Source organism: Takifugu flavidus, unplaced genomic scaffold (genome assembly GCF_003711565.1).
Source record: "Takifugu flavidus isolate HTHZ2018 unplaced genomic scaffold, ASM371156v2 ctg311, whole genome shotgun sequence".
In the NCBI taxonomy this organism is placed as follows: Eukaryota; Metazoa; Chordata; class Actinopteri; order Tetraodontiformes; family Tetraodontidae; genus Takifugu; species Takifugu flavidus.
In genome coordinates, this window is record NW_026621947.1 from 50,450 (window position 1) to 62,372 (window position 11,923).

General features: G+C 44.9%; 1 pseudogene; it reads right to left on the reverse strand.

The window, feature by feature from the left end:
• LOC130520238 (NACHT, LRR and PYD domains-containing protein 12-like) overlaps window positions 1–11,268 on the reverse strand; it is a 33,247-nt pseudogene extending 21,979 nt beyond the window's left edge.
• Between the last annotated feature and the right edge of the window lie 655 nt (window positions 11,269–11,923).

Below are 11,923 nucleotides of genomic sequence, written 5' to 3' on the forward strand. Positions count from 1 at the left end.
GAGCAGCAGCGAAGTCGGGGCCGGGCGGAGAAGTCAAAACCAGGTGAGCAGACAGGAACCAGAGACGCTGAGGCAGAAGTCGTAGTCAGGGGCAGAAAGCAGGTAGGTTGTCCGGGGAACAGGCAAGGCAGGCAGAACGAAGACAGGCAGGGTCGGTAACGCTGGAAAGTCTCACATGAAAGCAGAAGAACAATCTGGCACTGAGTGAGTGTGAGGCTGGAGAATATATACACTGGTAGGTGAGCTGATTGATGAGTGAGGGCAGGTGTGTGATCAGTGACTGAGGACAGGTGTGTGATCAGAGGGTGTGGTGTGAGCAGGGCAGTGGAAAGGTACCGGGACAGGAGGGAACTGGGGGAATGGGGCTGTGACAATTAAACTATACCAACAAGTTAATACCAAGAAAACCAGCTTAACCAGCTCAAAGGGTTGAAAGACTCTCAAAGGAGAACGCTCTCAGCTCAGGGGGGGGAGAGAATAGCGGGTTTCCTTCCCTTCCCTTCCCTTCATTTTCCTTTCCTTTCCTTTCCTTTCCTTTCCTTTCCTTTCCTTTCCTTCCTTTCCTTTCCTTTCCTTTCCTTCCTTTCCTTTCCTTCAATAGTCTCTTCAGTTCCGGTTTGTGTTCCGTTCTTCCACGCGGGTGTCAGTCAGAACAGAGAGGTGGATGCGTTGATCTCACCTGTCCAGGGGAGAAGGGTGCTGACCCACACTCCCCCCGGAAGGGTGCTGACCCACACTCCCCCCGGAAGGGTGCTGACCCACACTCCCCCCAGAAGGGTGCTGACCCACACTCCCCCCGGAAGGGTGCTGACCCAACTCCCCCCAGAAGGGTGCTGACCCAACTCCCCCCGGAAGGGTGCTGACCCAACTCCCCCCAGAAGGGTGCTGACCCAAACTTGACAGTCCACCTGCTGCTCAGGAGGTTCGGTCGGTTGATGCTCCTGCTGGGCGTCAGTGGGTTTGAAGCGGCGCTCCTGACGCCTGGTCACGTGGTTCGGCATCAGCTGCCCTGTTTTCCTGACACCAATATTTACAATATTTACTACATTTTACTGGGAAACGTTGAGATGTTTTCATCCCGCGTACATGCGTGAATCTCCCCGATGCGGGATCAATAAAGTTTTATCTTATCTTATCTTATCTCACGTGCGCGCTTGATGAAGAAACCGTGTTGAACACGCACATTAACAAACGCAAACACAGACTTGAACGTGAACGTAAGAGCCAGAGGGCGGGTCTCGACCAGGCCTGACGCTGCAAATCAGATATTTTATCTCAACTTTATCTTCTATCCGATATGTTGGACCGATCAGTCATACACGATCTTGACCAGCAGGCGGCGCTGCTGCCTCAGACACGCCGGGCGGATCTTCCGAGGAATCCCGCTGGAAAAGTCGAATAATGTCATGAAGCGCGATGGAGACGTGATGCTCCTGTGTGCTCCTGCTGCTGCCACAGGTGGAATTTAATGTTCTCAGGTTCAGGTGTGTTCACCAACACGCGCCCGTGCGTCGTGCGTGTGACACGTGTTTCCCGAGGAGGTGTTTTGTGTGTTTTGTGTGACGATCAGACGTCAGCAGCGGCTCCCCTCAGGAGGACAGGCTCTGCTGGGGTTACACCTCCTCCTCCTCCTCCTCCTGCTCCTCCTCCTCCTCCTCCTCCTCCTCCTGCTCCTCCTCCTCCGCCGCCGCCGCCGTCACAGCCCCGCACTTTCTGGACAACTTAGCAGCTGCAGGAGGAGGACCCTCTCCCCGCAGGTCCACTGTTTAGTGTCAAAGACTTCTTAGATTGTGTTCATTGCTGGCACATAAAGAAAAATGCTTTGATTTTACTAAAGTGACACAAACCCATCTCAACACTGTTTTTTATATCCTCTATATTATTGTGCGTCGTCTGTGTAACTGTTGTGCTTTATTTCTGCTGGCTTCTTTAATGGGATGTAAACCAGCCTGACATAATACCAGTTGGGTACTTTATTTGATGTTGCCAAAGGTTTAAAAACAGCCTGACAGAATAAGAAATTGTGAAAATTTAGAGGATGAATTATACCTGGTGGGATCTGATCTTGAATGGCAAATTTTAGAGTATTTTATAGGGAAGTGAAATAATGTTTGGACCTCTTATCAGGCAAAGAGAAAGTTGTTAAGAACTGCTCTAAAAACACCACCTCAGGGGGACTATATCCAAATCTCTCCGTTTACTGATTGACGTTGAAACGTCAATACGCGGATTCATACATTTAGAACTGGACGTTGCACCAGAACTGGAAGCGCGGACTGATACATTTTTAACAGCGGTCCTGCTTCAGCCCTCCGGGGCTTAATAACAAAATACGAAAAATACCAAAATTTTAATTTTGGAAACATTGTTGTCGTTGTTCGACTTGCCGGCTTTCGCTAAATTGCTAAATACGCGCTAGCATGCATGTTTTAAGCTATCGTAGCGGTATGTTTTACCATGCCCGCGCCCTATAATCCGGAGCGCCTGATGTATGTGTTAAATACAGAAATAGCACCGTAACTGAGGCTGCACCTTTTAATACGGTGCGCCCTTTGGTCGCGAACATACGGTATATAGAACATAGGGCGCGTTTGTGCGTGATATCACTCCGCGTCTGCACAACGACCACAACCTCCTATCTTTAGTATTGCTGCGCCAACTGGTGGTCTTTTGGGTTGAGGATAACGGTGATCTATATGTACCTATATGTAGCTATAGCGTCATTGGGCTCCACTCCAGCCACTCCTGGTAGTTCCTCAAAAACACTGAGTTTCTAGTGGATGCACAATCTGTGGAAGCCAACATAGAAACTTCTGAAGAGCCAAAGTTCTTGCAACAAAAATATAGTCCCCAGTTAGCTTGTTTTGTTATCACGCGACCCCGTCCCCATTATCTGAAGAGAATATAAAAGAATGAGTGGAGACAGAAGAGAGAATGAGACGTTTTTGGTGCGTGTCGCTCTTGATTTAGTGTTTATTTTTGCAGTAAACTTAAAGGAGGCCTTTTCCCTTTATGTTTGATTCCATTTAAGCTGATATTCCATTCTTGACATCTTTAAATTTACAGTATTCATGGGAGTTTTATTTGGTCATTTTGCTTCTTTTTATTTCCTATTTCCCACATTTATTCATAGTTTTTATTAGATTGCAATAAATCCTATAACATTGACCAGACTGACTAAAGTCAAATGACCTGCGGTTCCCACCGATAGCCGTCATTCTGATGGGTTTTTGCTGGCTGCAGCTGAAATATTCCAATGCTCCATGTCACAGAGACAGTAAATACTAAACCCTAAAGATTCTGAAGGCATGATGTGAAATAGTAACGTATAATACAGACATTTGAAGAGACAATTAAGAGAATGTTTCATGCTTATAAGAGTGGCCGAGGAGCCATTTAGAACTTTATAAAGATGCATTGTGTGATACCAGGAACTAATTTAACTTCAAGGCGAAGCTGCTTCTGCTTTGTCGACCATCGACTGATCTCCTGAAAGTCCACCACCGCTTTTTAAAAACTGAATTTTTCATCTATGGGGGAGTAGACGGCAGATGTTTCCACAGATGCTCTTCACCAGTGGTCAGTGAGTGATGCAGCAGATGAGCGGGAGGTGACTGGCTTCAACCGGCTACCGTCTCAATGTCTCCAGCCCATAGTCTGGATTCTCTACGAGATCAGACAGCAGCTTCACTCCTGAACCCTGCAGATTGTTGAAGCTGAGGTCCAGTTTTCTGAGATGGGAGGGATTGGACCTCAGCACCGAGGCCAGAGAGCCACAGCTGATCTCTGATAAGCTGCAGTCCCATAATCTAAATACAGAAGGGAAACTTTTATAAGGTTATAAGTGAAACCAGTATTAATCTGAAAGGTTAATCAAAGGCATGATCTGTAAATATTTAATTTAGTTACAGGTTAAAAAATGATAGTAATATGTAATTACCACAATTCCAACCTCTCAGGTTTGCACTGTTCCAGAGGAGAATATATATTGTTCTGGCCCTCACTCTTCCCAGGTTCTCCCACCTCTTTCCCTCCCATCTCATCATGGAGATCCATCTCACCTGGGGCTCATCTTTAAAGGCACAACCTGTCTTAGATGACTTCCTGTCTCCCTCACCATCTCCCTCCTCGTTGGCTGGTGTCTACCAGGCACCCTCACCTAGTTTTGTCTAATTTTGGTTACCATCTGTCGGCTTTTTCATTGTCCTTAAATCAATTTATCATGAATAAGTGGTCCCCGTGTGGCCCTCCCTCCTGAAGGAACTGGGCACAACACACACACTCAGAAAGTGTGAGGACCCTCGGATGGAATAATGGACATTTTTGAGAATGGTGTTTACCTCAGAGTTTCCAGTCGGCAGTTTGGATCCTGGAGAAAACCACAGAGCAGCTTCACTCCTGAATCCTGCAGCTGGTTCTGACTCAGGTCCAGTTCTCTGAGATGGGAGGGATTGGACCTCAGCGCCGAGGCCAGAGAGTCACAGCTGGTCTCTGATAACCTGCAGTCAATCAATCTGAAAAATGCAGGATGAGGTTATACGGTGCAGGTCTGCATGTTATCTGCGTCAGTACTAAACCTACATTAGTTCTTAGTTGGGTCAGACCTGAATTCACGATATTCCAAGGAATTTTTTTAATGTGGTGCATCACAGCAGTGTTGAGAACAGCCTCACTTCACCATCTTAGCAGCTGGTATATAGGTAGAAAAATGAAGACTGACCTGAGCCTCTCCAGTTTACAGTTTGGACTCTCCAGTCCAGAACAGAGCCGCTTCACTCCTGAATCCTGCAACGTGTTGGCGCTCAGGTCCAGAACCCTCAGATGGGAGAGGTTGGACTTCAGAGCTGAGGCCACAGAATCACAGCTGGTCTCTGATAAACTGCAGCCTCTTAGTCTAAAATAACAATTATTTTGAGAGAAGACAAATAAAAATCAACATGTACCAGAGCAAAACACAGCTTCCAAGCAACAAACCTCTGGTCCTGCACCGGCTTATCTGCCGTATGTTCCTATTTTGGGTTCTTTCAGGGCGGTTGGACAAGATCTACAGCGTATGTAAAGTGTGTGTAGGTCAAAATACCTTCCAAGTTTGTGAGACCACATTTCTCAATAGCACTCAACTCTTGTCAGGAGTTGGGACAAAGCGACCCACTCCTGATAGCTTGTGGGCGATGCTGCAGCGACCCTGCAATCCCTACACTCTCTGGTGAAACCAAATCAAAGGTTTTAGACACTGCTGGATGCTGGAAGGGTGGCTATAGTCTGGACGCATAGTTCCCCTGACTGCACATTTCTCCAACAATGATTGGCAGCTGGTGTCACTTGTTCTCCAGATGAGAGAAGGAAAGAGAGCCCCCCCACAGTGTGTTTGATTGCCCCACTGCAAGCTCAATGCTGCCAGAAAACATTGCAGGAGCATCAATTCCCCTCAGGGCATCAACAAGGAGCTCAGGAAAAGGTGCAGCTGCCACCTACTAGAGACAAGCACACTGAGCTGAGATTCAAAGCCCTCTCCTCCCAAGAGAAGAGCTTGTTTGTTGGAGGCTCTTCTGGGCGATACCTGGTGCCACAGCTCCAGATCAGCCCGTCTCTGGAGCTGAGGTGGAGCTTAGCAAGTTTCATGGTTCTCCACCACTTCCTCTCGCTGAGGACCTTCTCAGCTGGTGGTTTCTGCTCCACCTTCCAAGTTGAGCAGGTGATACTTCTGCATTCCTGCCACCAGTGTCTCTGCAGAAAGAGTCTCTACTGTTTTATATTAGATTGTATAAAATTAGGATTTTTGGTTGATGTCTTAGATGTTGTTGACTAAGAGCAGGTTTTTCTTTAATAACATAGAGAGATTCGATGAGAAGAGCAAATGTATTATTTTATGAGCTACTTCCACTACTATTATATACACATACTTCCATATTGTCTTAGATTGCAAGCTGCATTTATTGCATCGTTCATAGAAAGTCATATTTGTGAGGAGAAAAACTCAAATAAGGTCATTTTCTTTATTGATCATTACAAAAGAAGGAGGCGATGAACAAACAGATTTATCTAAAAATGTGTGAAAACTTATGGATGGAAACCTTTTTAAAATGGTTGCATTGTGTAGAATCGGTGTAGAATCAACTTGTTGACTTCTGATTTGGACTCCAATGGAAGTGAGGTGCAACAATTGTGGATGCTGAAAGCTTCAGATCTTCATGAAGGTTTCTGTGGTTGGACTGACCTGCTGCCCCTTTAAGAGGGAGGCAGGTTTGGGCTTCTGGCTGGAATGAAGCCACCTAAGATGAGAATGACTGCAGGCTTTCGGTACCAAGGTTTAACAGGGTGCTCACTTCACACTTGGGCTTTTCTCTTTTTTGGGATGGGTTTTCTCAGGAGAGAAGGGGCATGGCACACTGCAGCAGCTTTCTTTTTGGGTTTGCTAGTTTTCCTTTTGATCTTTAAAAGACAGGAAGAACCATTTTTGATTGGTCTGAATGTTTGGGCGGTTTTGTGGCCAGCCTAAAATAAAACAAGACAAATCTACAACTGATACTTCCTTTCTAGTCATTGATGACCATCCTCACATGGGACAGATTTCCACAACCAATTTAATACTGCAAATCTGTCCTGTGTGGTCTTTTTTCTAAGAACTGTAACACTACATTTATAACAAAGATCAAACATGTAAACAGTTATTGTCTAACTAGTTACACCTGGGAAAGTACTGGATCATCTCTGACTGACCTGAGAGTCTCCAGCTTACAGAGAGGATCCTGGAGAAAACCACAGAGCAGCTTCACTGCTGGATCCTTCAGCTGGTTCTGACTCAGGTCCAGAACCCTCAGATGGGAGGGATTGGACCTCAGCGCCGAGGCCAGAGAGCCACAGCTGATCTCTGATAACTGCAGCCACTCAGCCTGGAAAAGGAATAAATGGGGCAAATAAAAACACATTTCTAAATCAGAAAATGAAGAGAAAAGCAGAAAATGTAAAGAAATTTAGAAAAGACCAACAGAGGCCTCCTGACCTGAGCGTCTCCAGTCTGCAGTTTGGATGCATCATTGCAGAAGACAGTAACTCTACTGCAGCATCTGTCAGGTTTTGGTTCCAGCTTAAGCTCAGCTCCCGTAGATGAGAAGGGTTTGACGTCATTGCTGAGGCCACAACTTCCCAATCACTCTTTGAAAGAAAACTACCAGGCAGTCTGTTGTGTATGAAACAAAAATAGTGAGTCAAACTTTGGGATTTCTCATCAACTTATCTGAGAATCTACCTCAACACAAATGTAGCTCATTTCCTGGAAAAGCTAAATTCAACACCGTAGAGCAACAGTTTGAACGACCATCAGATCTGAAATGCAACTGAATTATTCTCAACATTTGTCTTATTTTAGAACAGCTCATAATTACTCAATATTTAAAATGATTGTAGCAAATGGTTTAAAGAAACGTGCATCTTTTTATCTGTCTATCGGCTCTTTGGATATTTTGCATTTCATCCAATTTGTACGATGGTGCGTCAAGTCTTAATTCAGCGATCCGATCGATGACATCAGAGTCTCTGGTTGCATCGATTGCCCTCAGCTTCTGTTCTATCTGCCTGTTTCCCTTCAAATCATTTTCACTGCACCTTTTGTTGCTAGTGATGAAGTTGCCACCTAACGGGGGTGGAAAGGCTCAAACAACTTTGTGGGTCACATAAAGGCTCCAAACGGAACCGCCACAAAGACCTAAAACACCCATTTAAACCAACGAGGCCGGCTGTTTTTACGTTGAACAAATGAAGCAAAATAGTCACGAGTCATTAGTTAAAATGTGTTTTTCTGTCGTTTGAATACGATGTATACAAACAAACAAAAGTGATTTAATGACATGACAGTAATTTCATGATAGTCAGTTAACTTGTGGCTCCTATTATTCCTGCCTTATGTTGGTTTGTCTGGATTGACCTTTGACTTATATCCAGCCAGTGTTGAACATTTCTGGATGAATTGTTGTTGTTTTTAATTTATGGACGCTGCAATGGAGATAAAGAATTGAAGGAATGACCACTGGAGGGGGTATTGCTACCTGACATGATCCACTCGCTTGGTTTAAACGCCGATGTCCGGCCCTAAAAATCTTTACTTACTGGAACTTCCTGCAGTTCCTCACAGCTGGAATCAGGCGACATCGTCCCTCCTCTGAGGTGTTGTACTGCTGCAGGTTCAGCTCATCCAGAACCTCCTCTGACATCTGCAGCAGGTAGGCCAGAGCTGAACAGTGGATCTCTGACAGTCTCCTCTCTGATATCTTCTCTGACTTCAGGAACTCTTGGATCTCCTGATGGACTGACTGATCCTTCATCTCCATCAGACAGTGGAAGATGTTGATGCTTCTGTCTGGGGAGATTCCACCACTGTTCACCTCCTTCAGGTTGTTGAGGACCTTCTGGATGGTTTCTGGGTGGCTGTTCCTCTGATCCAACAGTCCACCCAAGATCCTCTGATTGGACTCCAGAGAGAGACCATGAAGGAAGCGAACAAACAAGTCCAGGTGGCCATTTTCACTTTTGAGAGATTTCATTAGTGCTCTCCCGAGGAAGTCATCAAGAGATGTGATTGGTTCAGAATATTCTAGGAACTTATTTATAACCGCTGTGTCTTTCCTGGTGTAACGGTGGAACATGTAGACGGCAGCCAGAAACTCCTGAATGCTCAGATGAACAAAGCAGTAGACTGATTTCTGGAAGATCACACTCTCTCTCTTGAAGATCTCTGTACAAACTCCTGAGTACACCGACACCTCGGAGACGTCCAGTCCACATCGCTCCAGGTCTTCTGAGTAGAACATGATGTTTCCTTTCTCCAGATGTTCAAACGCCAGCCGACCCAACTTCAGAAGGAGTTCTTTATCAGCCTCAGTCAGTTCCTCTGGTCTCTGCTTTCCTCCATACTTCTGCTTCTTCCTCTTTATCTGAACCCTCAGGAAGTGTGAGTAGAGGTCAGTCAGGGTTTGGGGCAGCTCTCCTCTCTGGTCTCTGGTCATCATGTCCTCCAGAACTATAGCAGTGATCCAGCAGAAAACTGGGATCAGACACATGATGTGGAGGCTCCTGGAGGCCTTGATGTGTGAGATGATTCTCTTGGACAGATCTTCATCACTGAACCTCCTCCTGAAGTACTCCTCCTTCTGGGAGTCAGTGAAGCCTCGTACTTCTGTGATCCTGTCAACACGCGAGGGAGGAATCTGATAGGCTGCTGCAGGTCTGGAGGTGATCCAGATGAGAGCTGAGGGAAGCAGGTTCCCCTGGATGAGGTTCACCAGGAGCACGCCAACTGACGATACTTGTGTGACATCAGAGATGACCTGATGCTTGTTGAAACCCAGTGAAAATCTGCTTTCATCCAGGCCATCAAAGATGAACAGAAGTTTCCAGACAGTCAGATCTTCTGCTCTGAGAAGGTTTTTCCAACGCCGGCGACACCGTTGGTCAGAACCACTCTGATGTGTCTCTGTTGCTCACATAAGACTTTGAAGAGGTCCTGGCACTTGATTGGAGTGTCCTGGATGTTCTTCTTGGAGGTTCTCTCAAGCTGTCTCACCTCATGTTGTGTGTCCACCTCCTCACTTTGTCCCTCAGTGATGTAGAGCTCAGTGTAGATCTTGTTCAGCAGGGTTCCACTTCCTGCTTCATGAGTTCCTTCAGTCACATGTTCACATCTTCTCTTCAGACTCATCTTATGACCTTCTATCACCTCCTGCAGATCACCACCCTCTAAAACAAACAATCTTTTAAATCCTTTTACAATTGTCATCTACAGCAGTAACACAGATGTCCTCAACTGGAAAATATTCTGTCATGTTTGAATGATAGGAGCAACAGTCGGGTCATGACCCATCTCACTGTCAGTTTGAAATGTTATGTCTTCTTATGTACACCTATTCTTTTATTTCATTGGGTTTCAGTGTAATTTAGTCTATAACAACCATTTCCATGTCTTCCAAGAGTTTGCTTGGACTAAACAGCTGGTAAAAGCTGGATGATATTTAGAAAAACACATCAAACCTTCTCCAAACACATCATACTCAGCAGACCCATTGTCCTGTAAAAGTCACCTGCCTTCAGCTCTTTAACACTTTCCAGAACTAAATGACTAAATGTTGCTGAATACTGTCTAAGCATTTAGGAAGGTCTGAAGAGGGTCCAGGGGTTCCAGTGGAACCAAACAAGAGCTCTCTGGATCTTCTCTTGCACATTGTAAATACACAAGTTGTTCCTTTATTCCGACCCAAAAGTATCTTATAAATACAAATGTACGAGCTTACGTGAGACGCTGTTGTTCAGGTCGGCGGTCTGCAGTTCAGTTCTCCGTTTCTTTTCACCCTCGGGACAGGAGGAATCTCCAATGGAAGCAGAGCGTTTCTGATAGCTGTCAAAAATGGGAATAGTGGTTATACATGTCTACTGGGCGTTAGCAACGCCTAAGAAAGGCTGCGTTCACTTCTACTTTCAGTTTGCTCTGACAGTTGAAGATTGAATGAACACTGAGCAAAAAATATAAAGTTATTTACGTTCTAACAAGCTCGTTTAGTTGGAGAAAAGTGTATTTGATCTAAGTGTTTAGTGGCTTTTCCTCATTGTGAATTTATGTTAAAAATAAAAGTGCCAAATCAGGAATATAAACTCATAGAATAGAACAAAAGTTCTCCATTTATGCTCCAAATACAGTCGTCTGGTCTCTGAAACTGATCATTAAATAGCACAGAGGTCACGCGTATTCAAAAGCTTATTTCAACCATTTAGAAATGACTGATATTGTTGTCTATGGGTTTATTAGAACCAGGAGCCTTATAAATAGACTTTTTAATGAATTTTCATGACATGTGGTGGAACAGTGTGGCAGAACAAGCTGCACAGACCTGCCATGTCTTACCCATCCGTATCTAAATGGAGAGCTGGAGCACTCTGCAATGGTGGATATTGTTGGGAAACTTTAAAATATATGCCTAGGAATTTTTGTGAGATGATGTTAACCCATGTAGGACAAATGACCAGTTAAAAACACAAGCAATTTTCAGTTTTAAAAGATTTACCACACTAAAATTAACATGGGAGTTAATGGGAGCGAACGCCTGACATGTTGGTGCACCGTTTCATTAATTTAATTTTTCACGATAGTAGAGGCTAATACCTACAAAATGATGTTTTGTATGGTTGTGAAATGTTCTAAGGCAGAGTTATGTGGTTCAGAAAACCTTACTTTAAAGGTGAGCCTTGAGGTCTGATACCAAAGTTTAAAGGGTGCCACACAAACACATCATCACGCTTTAGTTTTCTTACAATTTGACTAAACTTCTGAAGTTTATTAGTCCACCTCTGGACTGGTCACTCTTCAGGGACACCCTGCTGGACACTGTGGACTCTGCTCTGTCCTCGTCCATCCTGAGGAAACATCAGAAATAGTGATGAGACTGTGATGAAGGTAAATAATCTGGAGAGGTTGGAGTTAAATAATCCCAATTCACTGCATTTTTATCAAACAGGAACATTTCTAATCCATTCTGGATAACAACTGAATCAATAAATCAATGATGTCTCTGTATCATTTTCATGTTTTCAGAGTTTAAACTGCTTTTTTTAACTGTTCCCTGCAGTGAGAAAAGAACTGGCACCTTTTCCAGCCCCTCATCCTGCAGCACTGAATGTGCTCTAAAGTTCTTTCCAGAGCAAACGTCTCTGCACTTGCAGCAACATGTTGTAGTCATGGATCCGTGAGGAGAACCGGATACAGGAAACGCCCCCACTTTGATCCCAAAACCCAACTGGTGGCCAACGGTGGTCCGGCAACGACGGGGACGCTGGTCCATCGGGCCCACAACACTGGTTTTCCACAGGCCAACATGGTGAAAGGACTGTCTTCAGCTCAGCCACTAAATTATCTGGTGCTACATAAACATACTAGTCA